The sequence below is a fragment of the Lineus longissimus genome, chromosome 9 (genome assembly GCF_910592395.1).
Source record: "Lineus longissimus chromosome 9, tnLinLong1.2, whole genome shotgun sequence".
Taxonomy (NCBI): domain Eukaryota; kingdom Metazoa; phylum Nemertea; class Pilidiophora; order Heteronemertea; family Lineidae; genus Lineus; species Lineus longissimus.
Window position 1 is genome coordinate 17,461,216 of NC_088316.1, and position 15,736 is coordinate 17,476,951.

Genomic DNA, 15,736 nt, shown 5'->3' on the forward strand with positions numbered 1-15,736 from the left:
ATAGCCGCTTTATGGACTGAGCAAGATTTCACTAGTAACGCTCACAAAGAACTAATAATATGGCGCTTGTATGCATAACCCGAGGACACAGGGAGACCAAGGCTGTGGAGACAGGGTGTCTCTAAAAAGGAAAATTTGGAAAATTCTTGAAATTTTGATGTCTTGGCTGTGTGATACTACACGTAAGTGTGTGTTAAACAAAGACTAATTATAAAGCAATCAGTTTTTTTCCCTTAATTGGATGTTTTGTTCAAATGGACTAAATTATATAGTTTTGGGCCTATTTTGCTTCGTGTCATTATATCTCTGTTTAGTCCTCAGTAGAGAAAGAGATTTTAAGTGCTCCTCAATTGTTTGTATACATTTTCAAATGAACCTGTCAATCTTCTTGTGAGAGATACTATTCATCTTGTTTTGAGCTGATATCATCCTCCTAGCAGATTATTTCTAATTTAATTCAGTTTTTGCGTACTACTTTTGATGTTTGAAATGAGGCAATCAGAATCTTACGGTGAGATAAGAGCGGTTGCTGCACTTTGAAGTGGGGTATCACGACGAGTAATGACGAGTAATGCCGGCTCATTTCAAAACCATCTTTTTCTTTTAGGATGTATTTGGGATGGATTTTTGAGCAATAGCTGCACTGATTATGTTTGATTTTGACTTTTGGATATATAAGAATTGTGGTGTTTTCCCACACACTTGATGATGGTCAACAAAAGAACTGATAGCTATCTTCATTTTTACAGCAGGTTTAGTGATATAGTTTAGTAGGACAAAAGTGGTCCAATGATTCTCAAGCAATTGAGCCAAAATAACAGTTAATTGGTGAGAACATGTAATATCTGTCCCCAAGCCCATCATGGAGACACAAATGACTGATGAGACAACACAATGGGCTAAGGGGCACTGAAATATGCCCTTGAGGACATCCTCAAACCTCTCAAAAAGGAAATACCTGTGATTCATCCATCCATAATGGTCACATTTAACAGGTTTCTGTGAAAAATCCACAAGATTGGATTACATTGGATTAGAGACAATTTGTGAAAGGGAGCAGTTGATACAATGGTTTGATTGCAGTCCCTTGGGTGCTTTCCCATCTCACTTGTATGGCCTGTTCCAAATATTGGGGAGTTTTGCTAAGATTGGAATTTTGTATAATTAAGTGAAATAAGGCATTTTGAGGTGGGATGCTGATATGCTTGAATCAGGACAAAGCACCCCACAAACAAACCTGCAATCATATCGCATGCAATAAAGATCACTAGTTTGTGATGGTCATTGCCGATAACTGCAAGAATGGGTGATCGCACTGGCCTGTGATCAACATTAAACTGATCAATTTTGGCAAACATATATGTAATTCAGGTCTCTTTAGACCAGCCATCAACATCATCTAATATGGGTGTACACAATTATCGTAATGGCCATTTGTCACAGCCTTTTAGTTCCACCTGAAGTTTTCTATCCCATCATTCCATACTCATAAGAATGTCCCGCAGGCCCAACCTTTGATGATCATCGCCACAATATATGGCTATTTTTCACCATGGACCCATGATATTTATTCAATCTGAACTTAACACGATAATCTGTGTTCTTTCGCATCGATTTCCTCAGAATTCTCGGTAATGCGACATTGCGTATCTGGCAAATAAAGGACATTGTAATGACATTAGGTTATGGATATATTAGGACTGGATTAAACACGTTATACCCCCTGGCGTGTGATATAGATTGTAACCACGCAACTGCATGTAAAGCGTCCCGACATTGTGGCTCCGCAGAAACAAATTGTGAAAAACACATTTCACCACGGACAGTCACAATACTAATGATATATCATGTCATATAAATGAAGATTATTTTAGAAAATTTATAGCGGGAATGAAATGTAGAGTGGTGGCCATAAATTGATAGTTCTTTGTGCGGGTTTTTCTTTCAATAACTGTCGATTTCTGCAGCGTATACATGTATTATGGATATTGCGTGCTGTGATGGTGCGTTTTTGTTTGAATTTTTGTGGATCTTTTGAATGCGATATGTTAGCATTGTCTGTATACCTTACTGGTATGTATTCAGATATTGATGACCTGTTTGTCACATAATTGACTTCCTGTGTATGTAACGTGATTGACATGAGGATGAAAATAGGCTATAAATAATCAAGTCCAACCCAGCTATTTTTTAAAAATGTTAGTTAATCAATATATTCAGCATTTTGTGCAGGATCCATGTCATATTCAAGTCTATTCCATTTCTCTTTTTGCAGATCATTACATATATCAGCATCGGCTGTAAGTATGAAAAAATGTCAAATTTACCAAATATTTAACAATTTTTGAATTATGATACCAAACTTTTAAACCATTTTAATTTGGCTAGCTTAATTTTTGGAGTAAACGTTGGGGTAAATGGTTAGTGTTAATAATTGTATCTCTGAGAAATCAACTACTTGCCGAAGAAAATGAATTAAGGTGGTGTTTTTTTGTAAATTTCCCCAAATTCATCATCATTTTAAAAGAATTTTCTCGAAGGGAGGGGGGCATGGACTAAAGTTGTACTCCCCTGTTTCCACACCTGTAGGTGTTAATAAATTGTGATATTTCTACAGACGAAGAAGAAAACAAGTTTTTTGCTGGATTGAAAAAAAAGCAAAATGTAAACATATCGGTAGTCAATAACTGCAAATTGCATTTTGAAAATAATGTTATTCACATTCTGGCATAGAATACACATCCCGATTGCTTTGAAATTGATCTGACGGAATTATGGGGCGTAAAATAAAAATCAATCATCAAATTCTTTAAAAATCAATTGGTATTTTTTCACTAGAGATGTACACTGGATTGTTTATGTTGTGAGTCAGTGGGGATGCATGTTTATGTTAACCCAATGACTTTGAAAACATGATAGTTTGGATGTTTCCAGCAAATTTGTTGAAAGGTACAATAAACAGTTTCTTGGGGCAAGGAAATTTGCTCCCATGAATCTGTTGGATTCTGAGCAAAGTGGGGTCAGATTGTTAGTAGACCTTGTAAGTAAACAGCTAAAAGACCTATCACCTATCTATAACTGGGAGTGTATCTCTGTGCATCATAGTTGGCCCCAATGTTGGTCTGATTTGTCAGCCTCTGAGCTAAGTGGACTGAGTCAGATAATTCAGTAGAAGTTGTTAGTAAACAGTTAAAGCACTCAGTTCATGGGCCAGGGGTGAAACATCTTGAGCTGTTAACTTCTTTTCCTTCAGCATTTGCATATAAGAGTAGCAAATTCATGATCTGCATAAGTATTCAAGTAATATTTCCGGTCACTTGCTGAATAGGAACCATTTATTCAAGCTCTAAAGTTTTATTAGAAAAATATCTTTTTCCATGTTGAAATACTTCACAGAGTATTAGAGTTTCTTTTCATCTAGGCTAAACCAATTACGCCTAACTTTATCCCCGAAACACCCAGATGACAATGGAAATAATAGTTATTTAGGAGACAAATGAATAAATGTATTATTCACTTGTGTTTTTAATACTCCACGATGTGTACACTTGATAGGCTTATTTTAAGCTTCTTTTACTTGAGTAGAATTTCGTTTAAAAATGATATTACATATATATATGAATATCAATGCTGCTAAAAATAGTAAGTTGAGGCGATGAAAACTTGGAGAAACTTTTTATTTCTAGATGAAAACATCTCGTATATTACCAGGGGAGGTTAGAATTTATGAAATATTTTTAGTCAGATTGAACTTATCGATCTTATAAGCTCTCATATAATCAAAATTCCTGATATAATAGTTCAAAAGATATAAAAATATTGGTTTTTGTTCTCTGAAACTTGTGATGCTTTGTTTTGATTTCTTGCTGACATTTTTTGATTGTTATTCATAAAATATGATGAAAATACCTGCAGGGCATCAACAAAAACTAAGCACCACAAAAGTCTTTGAAGAACATAACTGCTCTATAACTGAAATATAAGATTTTTCTTTTTTGTCGAAAAAAGTGTTAAATCCCAAATCAGTGCTGCTTTAGTTCAGTGATTCAAAACAGCACAGGTATAGTTAATGTAATTTGAGAGGATTTCATGATTTCAAAAAATTGAGAAGATTCTTGGGGCCTTTATTCTAGATCACTGAATAATGGAACACTTTCAGCCATTAACGAAGCATGCTAATTAGCTTATTTTCTAATTAGCAAGGTGATTATGAGCCTTATCATCTTTTCTGGAATTTCATTTTTCGAATAAAGAGCATATCTGATTTTGAAAGCATTCCTAAATGATGCTATTGTTTTTTTAAACGCTGAATAATTCACCAAATCTTCATGCACAATTTGCCGAAAATAACTCGGAATCACAAAACCAAATTCAATTAAGTTTAACATGATGGTCCTGTTCACAATCTCTAGATTTAATGGCCGCGGAATTTCGTAATTTTGTGCGGGCAATTTTACATCAAAAGTCTCTGATCACATCAAAGATATGAAATGAACGATGAACATGATGCTTTAGGGGATTCGGATAAACTCTGCAATTTGATGTTACATTGTACATAATTGACGAGGAAAATGAGGCCATACGTATTGCAGAACGAGTAACGCTGAGTTACCGTATACCGTGATCAGCAGCTCATTCGCGTCATTCGCTGAGATAAGTATCGTGCCAGCATGCGGCGAGGATGTGCCGCCAATGTCATCGTAGCTTCCTAGAGGCATTCAGCGTCGATATTTGCACCGATCGACGTGCACTTTTCAAAGCAGGTGATTCCCCGAGAGTGGATAAAAATCCTGGCATGATTGGCATTGTCTAGCAACCACCAGTTTGTCTTTACGCCTGTCTGCGGCCAAACACTTTGGGGACAAAAATGATCAGCGCGCATAACTCTTGGATATGTCGGGATGTGCTGTGTTTGACAAATCACGGATTTACTGAATATAATGAAACTTAAGGTAGGATTGATATGTTGTGTATAATGATTGCTGTGTTGGTATAATTTCATAATGAAAAAAACTTTAAAATTGTCTTTAAGAATGAATTGTTTGAGTTTTAATATGGATTTGTCCTGCAAGTAATTCAAGTATTTGCACTAATTTCAAGTTAGGCTCCTAATTCCTAAATTCAGCACCACTTTATATCCATGTATATTCGTGTAGTCTAATTCTTTTATAAACCTCAAAGTCTTCTTCTTCTTGCTTGTAACCTCAGTGATAATATCTGCAAATCACAAAAACCTGTAGGCCTTTAAGGAAAATACTTCAAAATTATTGGGAAAAGAACTGTATGCCCTTGCTGATGAAATCAAAAAATGGTACAATAATTCATATTGATTAATATATTTATGGATTTTAAAGTTCAGAACGATTTAATGTAAATATTTTACCAATGAAATAAAAAAAACTGCAATAATGTGCGATGAAATTAACTGAAAGAGTAATAAACATTTCATAAGCCAAAAGTTAAAAGCTACTCAAAATTGAGTGGACTGTATGGTGTGGTTTTTTCTTCAGGAAAAAGTTGAGAATTACCAGCGGAATATATTTATACCAAGATTTACTTGGTGTTTTCAATGAAGAAGATAAAAAACTTCAGAATATATATGTCAAAAATATCCTCATATTCCATGCCTGGGATGTGTCTCCTATTGTTGTCATACACTATTCTTTCCCATAAAAACAATTGAATCGAAACTGGCTGATGCAATAACTTTGTGAAGAGCAAATATTGCAAATATCGGAATAAAACAGCAGCTAATTTTAGACGCTCAGGCCTAGGAGGCTTTGCTATGAGCCCTTGAGATAGGTGTTTGCTACTTGGCAAATAATGATGAAATACTTATTGTTCTCGTAATGATATATTCCGACATTGCTGTGGATACATCATTTGTTATTTATGTGAGAATTTGTGGGCAAAAAATGAATTTGCATTGTAACGAATAATTGTTTTGTTGCGTTTTTTTTTTTTTTATTTCTTATAAAAAAAACTTCCATCCACACTCTGAATCCGTCAGAAAATAATTTTTCCCCAAAAATAGCAAATTCATGTGATTGTCAGTGGTACATTTTAACTGATTCTAAAAGTCACATGAACTTGAAGATCTGTTCCAGAGTAGGCCTATTGTAGTGCCTTTAAGAAAGCACATGTAGTGTACCCTTGGCTAACGGTTATGTAGTCGCCGTGTCATGGGTAGCCTATGGTGTATCAGTTGTGAAGAACAACTCCTTTTTTGCAAACCAACTTTGTTTTGTTTTTCAACACTTTGTGTATTACATGTGCACAGACATATCAGAAAACCTGTCAATACATTTCATGGTAATGAGGCTGTTTGAGCACACTTCAAATATGATTGTTTTTCGTTAAAGTGGCACACTTCAGCTGTCAAAGATCACTTGCTGTTGCCAGGCAAATAAGCCAAATGAGAGAGGCCCATTGATCAGTTAATTGACCATGAATAACCACAAAACACCCTTTCTTTTCAAAGTAAGGAAATTACTTCAGTGATTATAGCTTGATTATAAGCAGCTACAATCCCATAGGTCACAGACACTGAAAAAACACTACCAGCAAAAGTGCGATGTTTTGATAGAATGTTGTCTTTTCTTTCTCTTAGAACAACATGGGGGTGTTGTCAAGGGTTTCAGGTCACCCCTAACTCCCTGAGGACACCATCCCTTTCTATTGCCAAAAACCATGAAAATTATCCTCTAAGTTGACCAATTCGAGTTTCTATGCACCTTTGAAGGAAATTCGGTTTCTTAGAGGTGTAAATCTGAACATAATGTTATTTTTTCATTGGAATGATCTGTTTCCTTTTGATGTTGTTTGCTTGCTTGAGATGGACGATTAAATCAAAATGTTATTTTTACTTTGATGTGCCGATCACAATGAATAATGCATGCGGACCGTGATCCCAATCCCGAGTCCTTCCTTACCCTAGAGCAGTACCGTGCTGTTTCTAGGTAAATTGATGAAATATTTGTCACCATACCAGGGTATGATCTTAACGTTGTGCAGAATTATTCATCCATGTCCATAAATAGTTTTCTTGAAGCTATTGGGGTACTGTCTGTAAAATCCATTTTCTTTACACATAGTTGTTCATATCGAATTCCTATTTTCCTAGCTTCTTCGGATGCAGTGGTAAAAGTGATTAATGTGTCACTTTTGTTTGACCCAGGGTCTTAAAGAAGTATGTAATCCAACCCCATGTATATTGCATCAAAAGGTATGTAAATGTACTCAGTCAGAATGCGCTAGTTTTCACAGCCAACACTAGGGGATAAGAAAACTAACTGTTTGACTGTCCTATCAATATTTCTTACATTTGTCTTGAGTCATGATTATTATTTTCTCAGATAACTTTAGATTTTCATTTCCTTTTCCCAATCCAAATTCGCAAATGAGTCATATCTTGTAAAAAGGAATTGTTCCAAATGCTGCTAAAAAATGGCTGAACAGAATGGGGTGCTTTTTGTGAGCAGAGTTGCGTCGGTTCTGGTTGCAGAAAGAGTTTGAACAAAAGTCATTAACCCATTCAGATATTTTGCTAGAGTTTCTGATATATTTGTTCCAAAAAGTAATCTATTCCAGTTCTTATCTGGGCGGTTAAGTAATCGATGATATGAGTCGTTCATATATTTGTCATAAAAATGTCATGAAAGTGATTATCTAAATTGTGAAGACAGGCCATATCTCGTCTTGCGAAAAAGATCTAAAATAATGCTGCTGAATGCAGAAAAATCTTCCACTCTTCCATCCATACGACATTTGACATTTCAGAGAATTGATGGGCTCAGTTTCTGAGGCAAATGGTTGCTTCCATTGCATCCTGAGATTGAGGTTTTTTGTCCAACATACGTCATATACAAAGCCATAAGTAAAACTAGTAAAATCCACTGCATGATGTGGCTGTTCTGATTACTTGACACACCGCTACATGTGTTGTATAATACAATAAAACAGATTTTATTTGTCAGCTTTTTTTTGGTTTGATAGTCTGTACTTATATTATGTTGTTACATCCAGGGAAACATCGACGGTAAGAAAAAATGTGCATAAGAAATCAAAAATGAGTGGTGAAAATAGCAAAATATTGCCATTAGGTCCCTGGAAACTAATCAGGAAATCCTTTTAAAGCAGTATCTTACGTTTACGGGAGAGAATCACAATGCCTTGTGGGAAGATATTGTCACTTCATCCTATCATAAGAAATACTATGAGGTTGTGTGATGGTAAGCTTGTGTACCCTTTAGTAATATGGCTTTCCATAATGCGCTTTTATGTCTCTATTCACATTGTTCACTCCATACTTGTTTTGAAAAGTTCTTGTTACTCGAATCATACAGGATTGTAATAAGAAATGGATGATGCCATTGTTGTACTGGATCTTACAAGGACTTCCTCATATCAGATCAAACTATTAATGATTATGATTTGATCTGTACCTCCCCCTCCATGATCTGACTTGCCTTGTCAATTTCATTTTGCGAATTGATGAATATGCAATCCCCTGAATTAAGGTCCAATACTATTACAACGGATTTGCTGTCACATTTTGTGTCATTCAAACTTACCTATGGAACACTTTTGCATGTTACTCCATTTGGGCTCAAACACAAGAGTATCCCTTTAATTTTCTAAAGGGAGAACTGAGTTAACAGCTCGGCCGCCAGGCGGCGCCCTGACCGATCCCGCGAGATCGTGCCGATCTCATGCCGCCATATTCAGTCTTTACTCTTGTGCTTCTACGAAGCACATCGTTTTTTCAAAGCTGCCGTGAATTCGATTTAAAACCAAATTCAACCAGCCAAGTCTAGACGATTTTTGGGTTCATTCACCTTCGGAGTAGACCGCCAAACTAATCTTGGCATTAGTATTGTCCAGTCTATTTAATTATAGACATTTTCTTAGCTAGCTTAGTCGACCCGGCTCCATTATTTTGATCTTGGTAGGGTAGAGTTAAGTAGGCTATTCTCCGCTCTATTGTAATGAACAAGACTCAGATCCATTGCAATAGTGTTTAATTCAAGTAGGCATGTTTTCCTTTCCATTAATTATTGCGTCCTTTCTGGCCTACTTGGGGTTCCCAGTGTTTTTATTGTCATTGGTACCATTTTTTATATGGCGTACCCCTCCGACGGCATCCTTTGTCTCACCACAAAGGAATGCGTCTGGTGGCGGGAAACGGGCCGCGAAGACGCCTAAACCCTCTTCCGGTTCCGTTTCCGGGCATATAACCCGGAGGTCTAGCAAACCTCCCGCCACCACCCCTTCCGTCAGCCGAGTTCCGGTTCCGGCCGCGGCTGCGAAGGATGCGGGATCTGACATTATTAATGTCTGTGGTCCCAAGGGAGACTTACATCCAATAAGTCTCCAAGGGTTTAATATACCCCGGACCTCAGGGAACCTTCCGGTTCCCCTGTCGTCCGCTCCCCCGAGTACAAGCCCTTTGTACCCGCGGGAGCACCCTGCTTCCGGTCCGCCGATTGCAGTTCCGGTTACTGACGCGGGTTCCCGTTTTTCAGTAACCGAAGACTCTACTGGGGGTTTTTCTCAGTCTTTACTGCGAAATAACCCCAGTCCTCACGGACACAGTAGAGTAGGGCCGGACCTTATAACGCCACCTCCGAAACGCCATGCGTCTTCGGTAACAGCGTTTCCGCCCTCCGTACCTCCTTCTAAAAGGGCTTCCGGTAGCTCCATACCGGCGAAGGAGTTACGGGCATTTCCGGTTTCGGACTTCGTCCTACCGGAAATGCAGGCACCTTCCTACGTTGGCCAACCTCTTGGGTGGAACCAACCGGAAGTGCCACCCCCTCCTCGTAGCAGAGGCGTCGTTCCCATGGAACGAGCTACGCAGAGAGGACATCTGAACTCTAGTTCAGAATATGGGCAACTTCCGCTTCCGGAAGACCCATTCGCCCGCACATACGGCTTCCAGGGTTCGCTTATGCGCTCACCCTCGCCTCAACCGCCCGTCGTTGAGAGAAGCCGCACGTCGGGTCCGGAACCCGAGTCGGGACAGCAACTGTCCCAGCTCATCCAGATGGTAGCAGGTCTTTCTGATAGACTCAGCCATCTGGAGCAGGGTTCCGGTTCCTCTGGTGCGCCTGGTCCCATCGGATACCCACCATCCGACTCCTCTATTTTAGAGGAATTTTCTGAGAACGAGAGTTCTCAGCCAGGCTACCGCTCCCCCAATCAGGAGGAGCTGTCACCAGAGGAGGCCAGTATCCTGTCGGATATGAGGACACTCAGATCCTTGATCAGAGCGTACCTCCCGCAGGATCTGTGCCCTACCCCGCCGGAACTGCCAGCCTTGTCAACACCGACCTTTTCACTCTGGGGACAGGAAGTGGATCCCAATCCACAGGTTTCTCAAGGCTCCACTCGGGCACTTGAATTCCTTCCTCCCTCCCCGTCGGTGTTAGCAGTCTCTGAACTTTTGGAGCGTACAATCAGAGACTCACAAGGCGCCCACCAACGTACTTCCATCCCTGTCCTTCCGGCAGTCGGACCGGAAGCTTGGTGTAAACCGGGGAAGTTGTTCACGGCACAACTTCCTCCCGTTAGGCAGTACCGCGCTGACTATTATCGAGTCAGCTCGGCCGGCTGTCCAGCTGCAGCATCGACTTCCATATTAAAGGACGATGTACAGCTGGACCAACTCGTGCCTAGGGTGACCTCCTCCTCGGCTTACCGAGACCTTAGAGCACAAGAGGGTCTGGCCAAAAACACGTTAGCGGTGCTCTCCTACGCAGAGCACACTAACCTGGCCCTAGCCAGATCCCTAAAAGATAATGAGTCACTATCTGATGACACAAAATCGCTTGTGACATCCTTGTCACATTCGATTAGGCACGCTATTGCGCTGTCCGCCAAGACCGCAGCAAATAGCGTCCTACTCCGTAGAGACGCCGCACTGGGCTCTCTCAATGTCATCAGATCCCTCCAGCTGGAAGGGGCCTTAAGAACCGCTCCTATGGACGGTTCTTTCCTGTTCGCAGATTCTGTGCAAGAGGCGGCTCAAGCACAGAAAGATTGGGACAAATTATATGCCCCCACTGCGACACAGAGGGCCAAGACCTCTCTACCTAACGCTAGAAAGATAGAGAGGCCCCAGCAGGCATCGGGTTCAATCCCGTACGCCAGGCAGGTCCTGCCTAGGCCTACCCCGCCTAGTCAGCCTGCTCCTGCTGGATCCTTCCGACGGGAAGCGGAGGGTCGCCGGACTGGAAAGAGGAAAAATACTTCCTCTAACCAGGGTGGATCCGGTCCGACTAAGCACTCCTTTCGCCCAAGGGGTGCTGGCCGGAAGAGGTGACTCCCCCCTCCTTTCTCCTCCCGGACGCAAAAAGGAGCCGACTCCGGTAGTCGGGGGCCGTCTGCAAAAATTTGCAGACATTTGGGACGATTGGTGCCCAAAGGGGTCCCCAGTCCCAAACATGTTGAGGTACGGAGTGAAACTAGATTTCAACCGTACCCCCCCGACTACCATATATCCAACCCCAGTTCAGCCACCGAAGGACCCAGTCAAGGCCTCTGCCCTCCAAGCAGAGGTCGCGACATTACTGGAGAAGCAAGCTATCCAGGTCCTTCAAGATCCATGCTCCCCCGGCTTTTACAGCCACGTTTTCTTGGTTCCCAAGAAAGCAGGGACATGGAGGCTGATCATAGACCTTTCCAGGTTAAACACCTTCTTGAATGTTCCTCATTTCAAGATGGAAACCACCAGGTCTATAGCAACGGCGATACAGCCCAACGATTGGGCGGTATCGATGGATTTAATGGATGCGTACTTACATGTACCGATCCATCCAGACTATCAACACTTCCTTCGATTCCATTACGAAGGAAAGACGTATCAATTCAGGGCCCTGCCGTTCGGTCTGGCATCGGCACCCCTAATTTTTACGATGATAGTCACAGCCTTCGTCGCTCCCTTTCACGTGATGGGGTTCAAGCTCCATCACTACCTAGACGATTGGCTACTCCGTTGCAAATCGCGGGAACTACTACTGCAACAACTTCAGGTTCTAAAGCAAAAAGTAGTTTCCGCAGGTTGGATTATCAACGAAACAAAGTCAGAATTCATACCATCCCAAGACTTCGTTTACGTTGGAGTTCGGTTCCTTACGGCCATAGGGAAAATGCTGCCCCCCCTAGACAGGATAAAGAAAATTCTTCATCTCGTCGCAGAATTCAGAGGAAGGACTCAAGCTCCCGCAAGGCGATGCTTGAGCCTTTTGGGACTTCTGAATTCGGCAGCAGACCAAATCCCCCTTGGCCGTCTATATATGCGTCCCATCCAGATGTTTCTAATGTCTCTATGGAAACCCCACAGGGACCCATTAGACAAGTTGGTATTGATACCTCAATACCTACTCAAGAACGTCTGGAACTTCTGGGAGTCGGAGACTCGTCTCCAAAGCGGTGTAGATCTTGCTCCACCGCCCCCAGAAGTGTCCCTGTTCACAGATGCTTCCCTACTAGGGTGGGGAGCACATCTGAACAACGGGGACATGTCCATAAGAGGTCTATGGACAAGGGAGGAGACCATTCTTCCAATAAATATATTGGAAATGAAGGCTGTCCTTCTTGCCGTGAGGGCTCTTTCCCTTCGCCTGAAGAATCGGAGAGTAACCCTGTTCTCCGACAATTCTACAGTAGTAGCATATGTCAGGAGACAGGGAGGCACAAAGTCCGGCATTCTTTGCCAGCTAACTTGGGAGCTTTACCATCTTTGTGCCGACCTTGGAGTATCGATATGTGCCAGACACATACCGGGCAATCGCAACATCCTTGCCGACGCCCTGTCCCGTCAGAACAAGCTAGTTCAGACAGAGTGGACACTCCATCAGGAGATTGTAGACGACCTTTGTCGCCTTTGGCAATCTCCGAAGGTAGATCTGTTCGCCACCAGGCTGAACAATCGCCTTCCCATCTATTACTCTCCACTTCCGGACGAAGAGGCCCTGGAAGTCGACAGCCTTACAGCCTCTTGGGTCGGGCTGAACGCATATGCGTTTCCACCCCTCCCTCTCATCCAACCAGTCCTGAACAAGATCTTGACCAGCCATCCGGTGAGAATAACTCTCATCGCACCTTGCTGGCCAAATCAGGCCTGGTTCCCAGCCTTGCTGGAGCTCCTGATAGATCACCCCAGGAGTCTTCCTACTTGGAAGCACCTCCTGTGGCACCCCCTGGGGAGATGCTACCACCAGAACCCTGGATTTTTCAAGTTTCACGCCTGGAACTTATCCAGTTGCATCTCCACCAGAGAGGCTTTTCGGACATCGCTGTCAAGCGCATGTCCGCACCTCAAAGGGGGTCTACCCTTGATGTGTATCAAGGAAAGTGGTCTACCTTCACTTCCTGGTGCAGGGAGAACGGAGTTAATCCGATCTCTCCCTCTATATACAGATTAGTTGATTTCCTTATTGAATTATTCACGGAAAGACAACTATCTGTCACGGCTATAAAAGGGTACAAGTCCGCCATCGCTTCTACCCTCCGTGTTTTAAGCACCTGGGATCTTCGTTGGGAGGACCAAATAACCCCTCTTTTCAGAGGAATGTTATTAGAGCGTCCTAGACCGGTTCACAACACCCCTAAATGGGACCTTTCTGTTGTCCTTAAGGTGCTCATGAGGCATCCTTTTGAACCCATGTCTATTTCATCCATGAAATATCTGACACTCAAAACGGTCTTTCTAGTAGCCTTGGCTACCGCCCAACGGAGATCAGAGCTCCATGCACTTTCTTTTAAGAAGCTGGCTTTTAGAGAGGGAGGGGAGGTTATCCTGGCTTTTATACCAGGATTTCTGGCGAAGAACCAGGGACCGGCCGCCTCTCGGCCCCCGGTTACTATTCCCTCTCTGTCAGGAACGATCTCTTATGATCTTCCTGACAGAACTTTATGTCCCGTCAGGGCCCTAAAGTTCTACATAAATAGGACAAAACCTCCCGGTATCCGCCAGGGGAGAGAGCGTTTGTTTTTGTCCTATAAGGAGGGAAATAAACGAGAGATAGCGGCCGCCACTATTTCAAGGTGGATTGTGGAGACTATTCGTCTTTCCTACAACACCTTGAAGACTTCCTCTGATCTTCGTGCGCTAGCTAACATCTCAGCGCACGAAGTTAGAGCACTAGCCACCTCCTGGGCTAACTACCGAGGAGTTGCTCTTCAAGAAGTCGTTTCCGCTGCATGTTGGAGTAATCACTCCACATTCTCTCGTTTCTACCTACGAGACGTTTCTTCCCTCGTAGATGGCATGCACACAATCGGCCCGATTGTGTCTGCGGGGCATGTTGTTTGATCCTGGCTAGATCAAAAAAGAGGGGGGGGAAGCCCGATTGAAGAGTCAAACGCGCATCTTGCGCCATTTTTGATATGCCCTATCTTCAACATCCAGGCAACCCCTAGTAGACTAGAAAGGACGCAATTTCTTATTGTTGTTTAGCAATAATTCATTCTACACCCTTCAACATGCCTTACTTGCTCTAAGCTCTGTTGCCGGAAAGAAGATGGTTTTATTACGCAATTCTAGCGCTTTCCGGAGAATGGGTCTATTACTCTCTATAATATGATTGTAATACCGAGATCAAAATACCGGTCCTCCGGGTTCTCCCCATTTCTTTCCCCTGGCGGTCCTCCTTAGCTAATATGCCGGTGGTGCCTCCTGGATGGAACAACAGCTCAGCCTTAGGTAAGTCCTCGTTTCCCACCTCCAATAGGTTGCTGGGATTCGATGCAAAAGTGTTCCATAGGTAAGTTTGAATGACACAAAATGCCCATTTCCTTACAAGAAATGGCCATTTTGTTAGTTCATACTTACCTATGGAACACGGCCCTCCCGCCGTCCCCACAAACGGGACATACTCTTTATTAACGCTCAAGAGTAAAGACTAAATATGGCGGCATGAGATCGGCACGATCTCGCGGGATCGGTCAGGGCGCCGCCTGGCGGCCGAGCTGTTAACTCAGTTCTCCCTTTAGAAAATTAAAGGGATACTCTTGTGTTTGAGCCCAAATGGAGTAACATGCAAAAGTGTTCCATAGGTAAGTATGAACTAACAAAATGGCCATTTCTTGTAAGGAAATGGGCAATTTTCCACTTTCACAGGCTTTGTTGACAGTTCCATTTGCTTAGCCAATAACTTGCATGGCAATTAACCCAACGCCTGCGAAAGCCATGCAGTCCTCCTTTCCACACTGTAGTAGAAACTTCTCTTTGGGGTTAATCTAGCCATGTTGACAGTGATATAAGCCTCCTCGATCATTGCATTCTGCGTACTCTCTGCGCTCATTCTTTCATGATCAAATGAGGGCTTTTGTTGGATTAGCTTCCATCCTCATTTGGCCGTATCAGATACCTGCCAAGGGCTGGTGGCAAATTGAAAAGATAATGCACCACGTCATTTTGTGTTGCCGCTACTCAATTTTTGTCTCTGTAATAAAAGAATGTAAGTTGGTTTAACCCTGTCCTGTTTTGCCGGATGTTTCTCACTTTGATGTTATTCTGTGTCGGAAATCACGTGAAAGTGAATGGACAAAGATTTCACATTACTGGGTCTACATATAGAATTGCTGGTCGTATCTAATTCTGCTCAAACAACAGCTTTACTGTTCTCTTGTCATGGACAGCTACCGGTAGCTCTTAAAGGGAAACATTCTGAACACATGGGTTCTTTTATACTGTGGGTTCCCCTTTGAAGGGACAGTTCTATCAAGCTAG

The 15,736-nt window shown here is 42.3% G+C and overlaps 1 protein-coding gene across 2 annotated transcripts in view; it reads left to right on the forward strand.

The window, feature by feature from the left end:
- Positions 1-15,736, forward strand: part of LOC135493238 (protocadherin-1-like) — a 109,674-nt gene that overhangs the window by 26,921 nt on the left and 67,017 nt on the right. For both annotated transcript variants that reach the window (XM_064780367.1, XM_064780368.1), the window contains exon 2: positions 2,276-2,300. The gene's annotated coding sequence lies outside the window, so the exon portion shown is untranslated. The remainder of the gene's footprint in view (positions 1-2,275; positions 2,301-15,736) is intronic.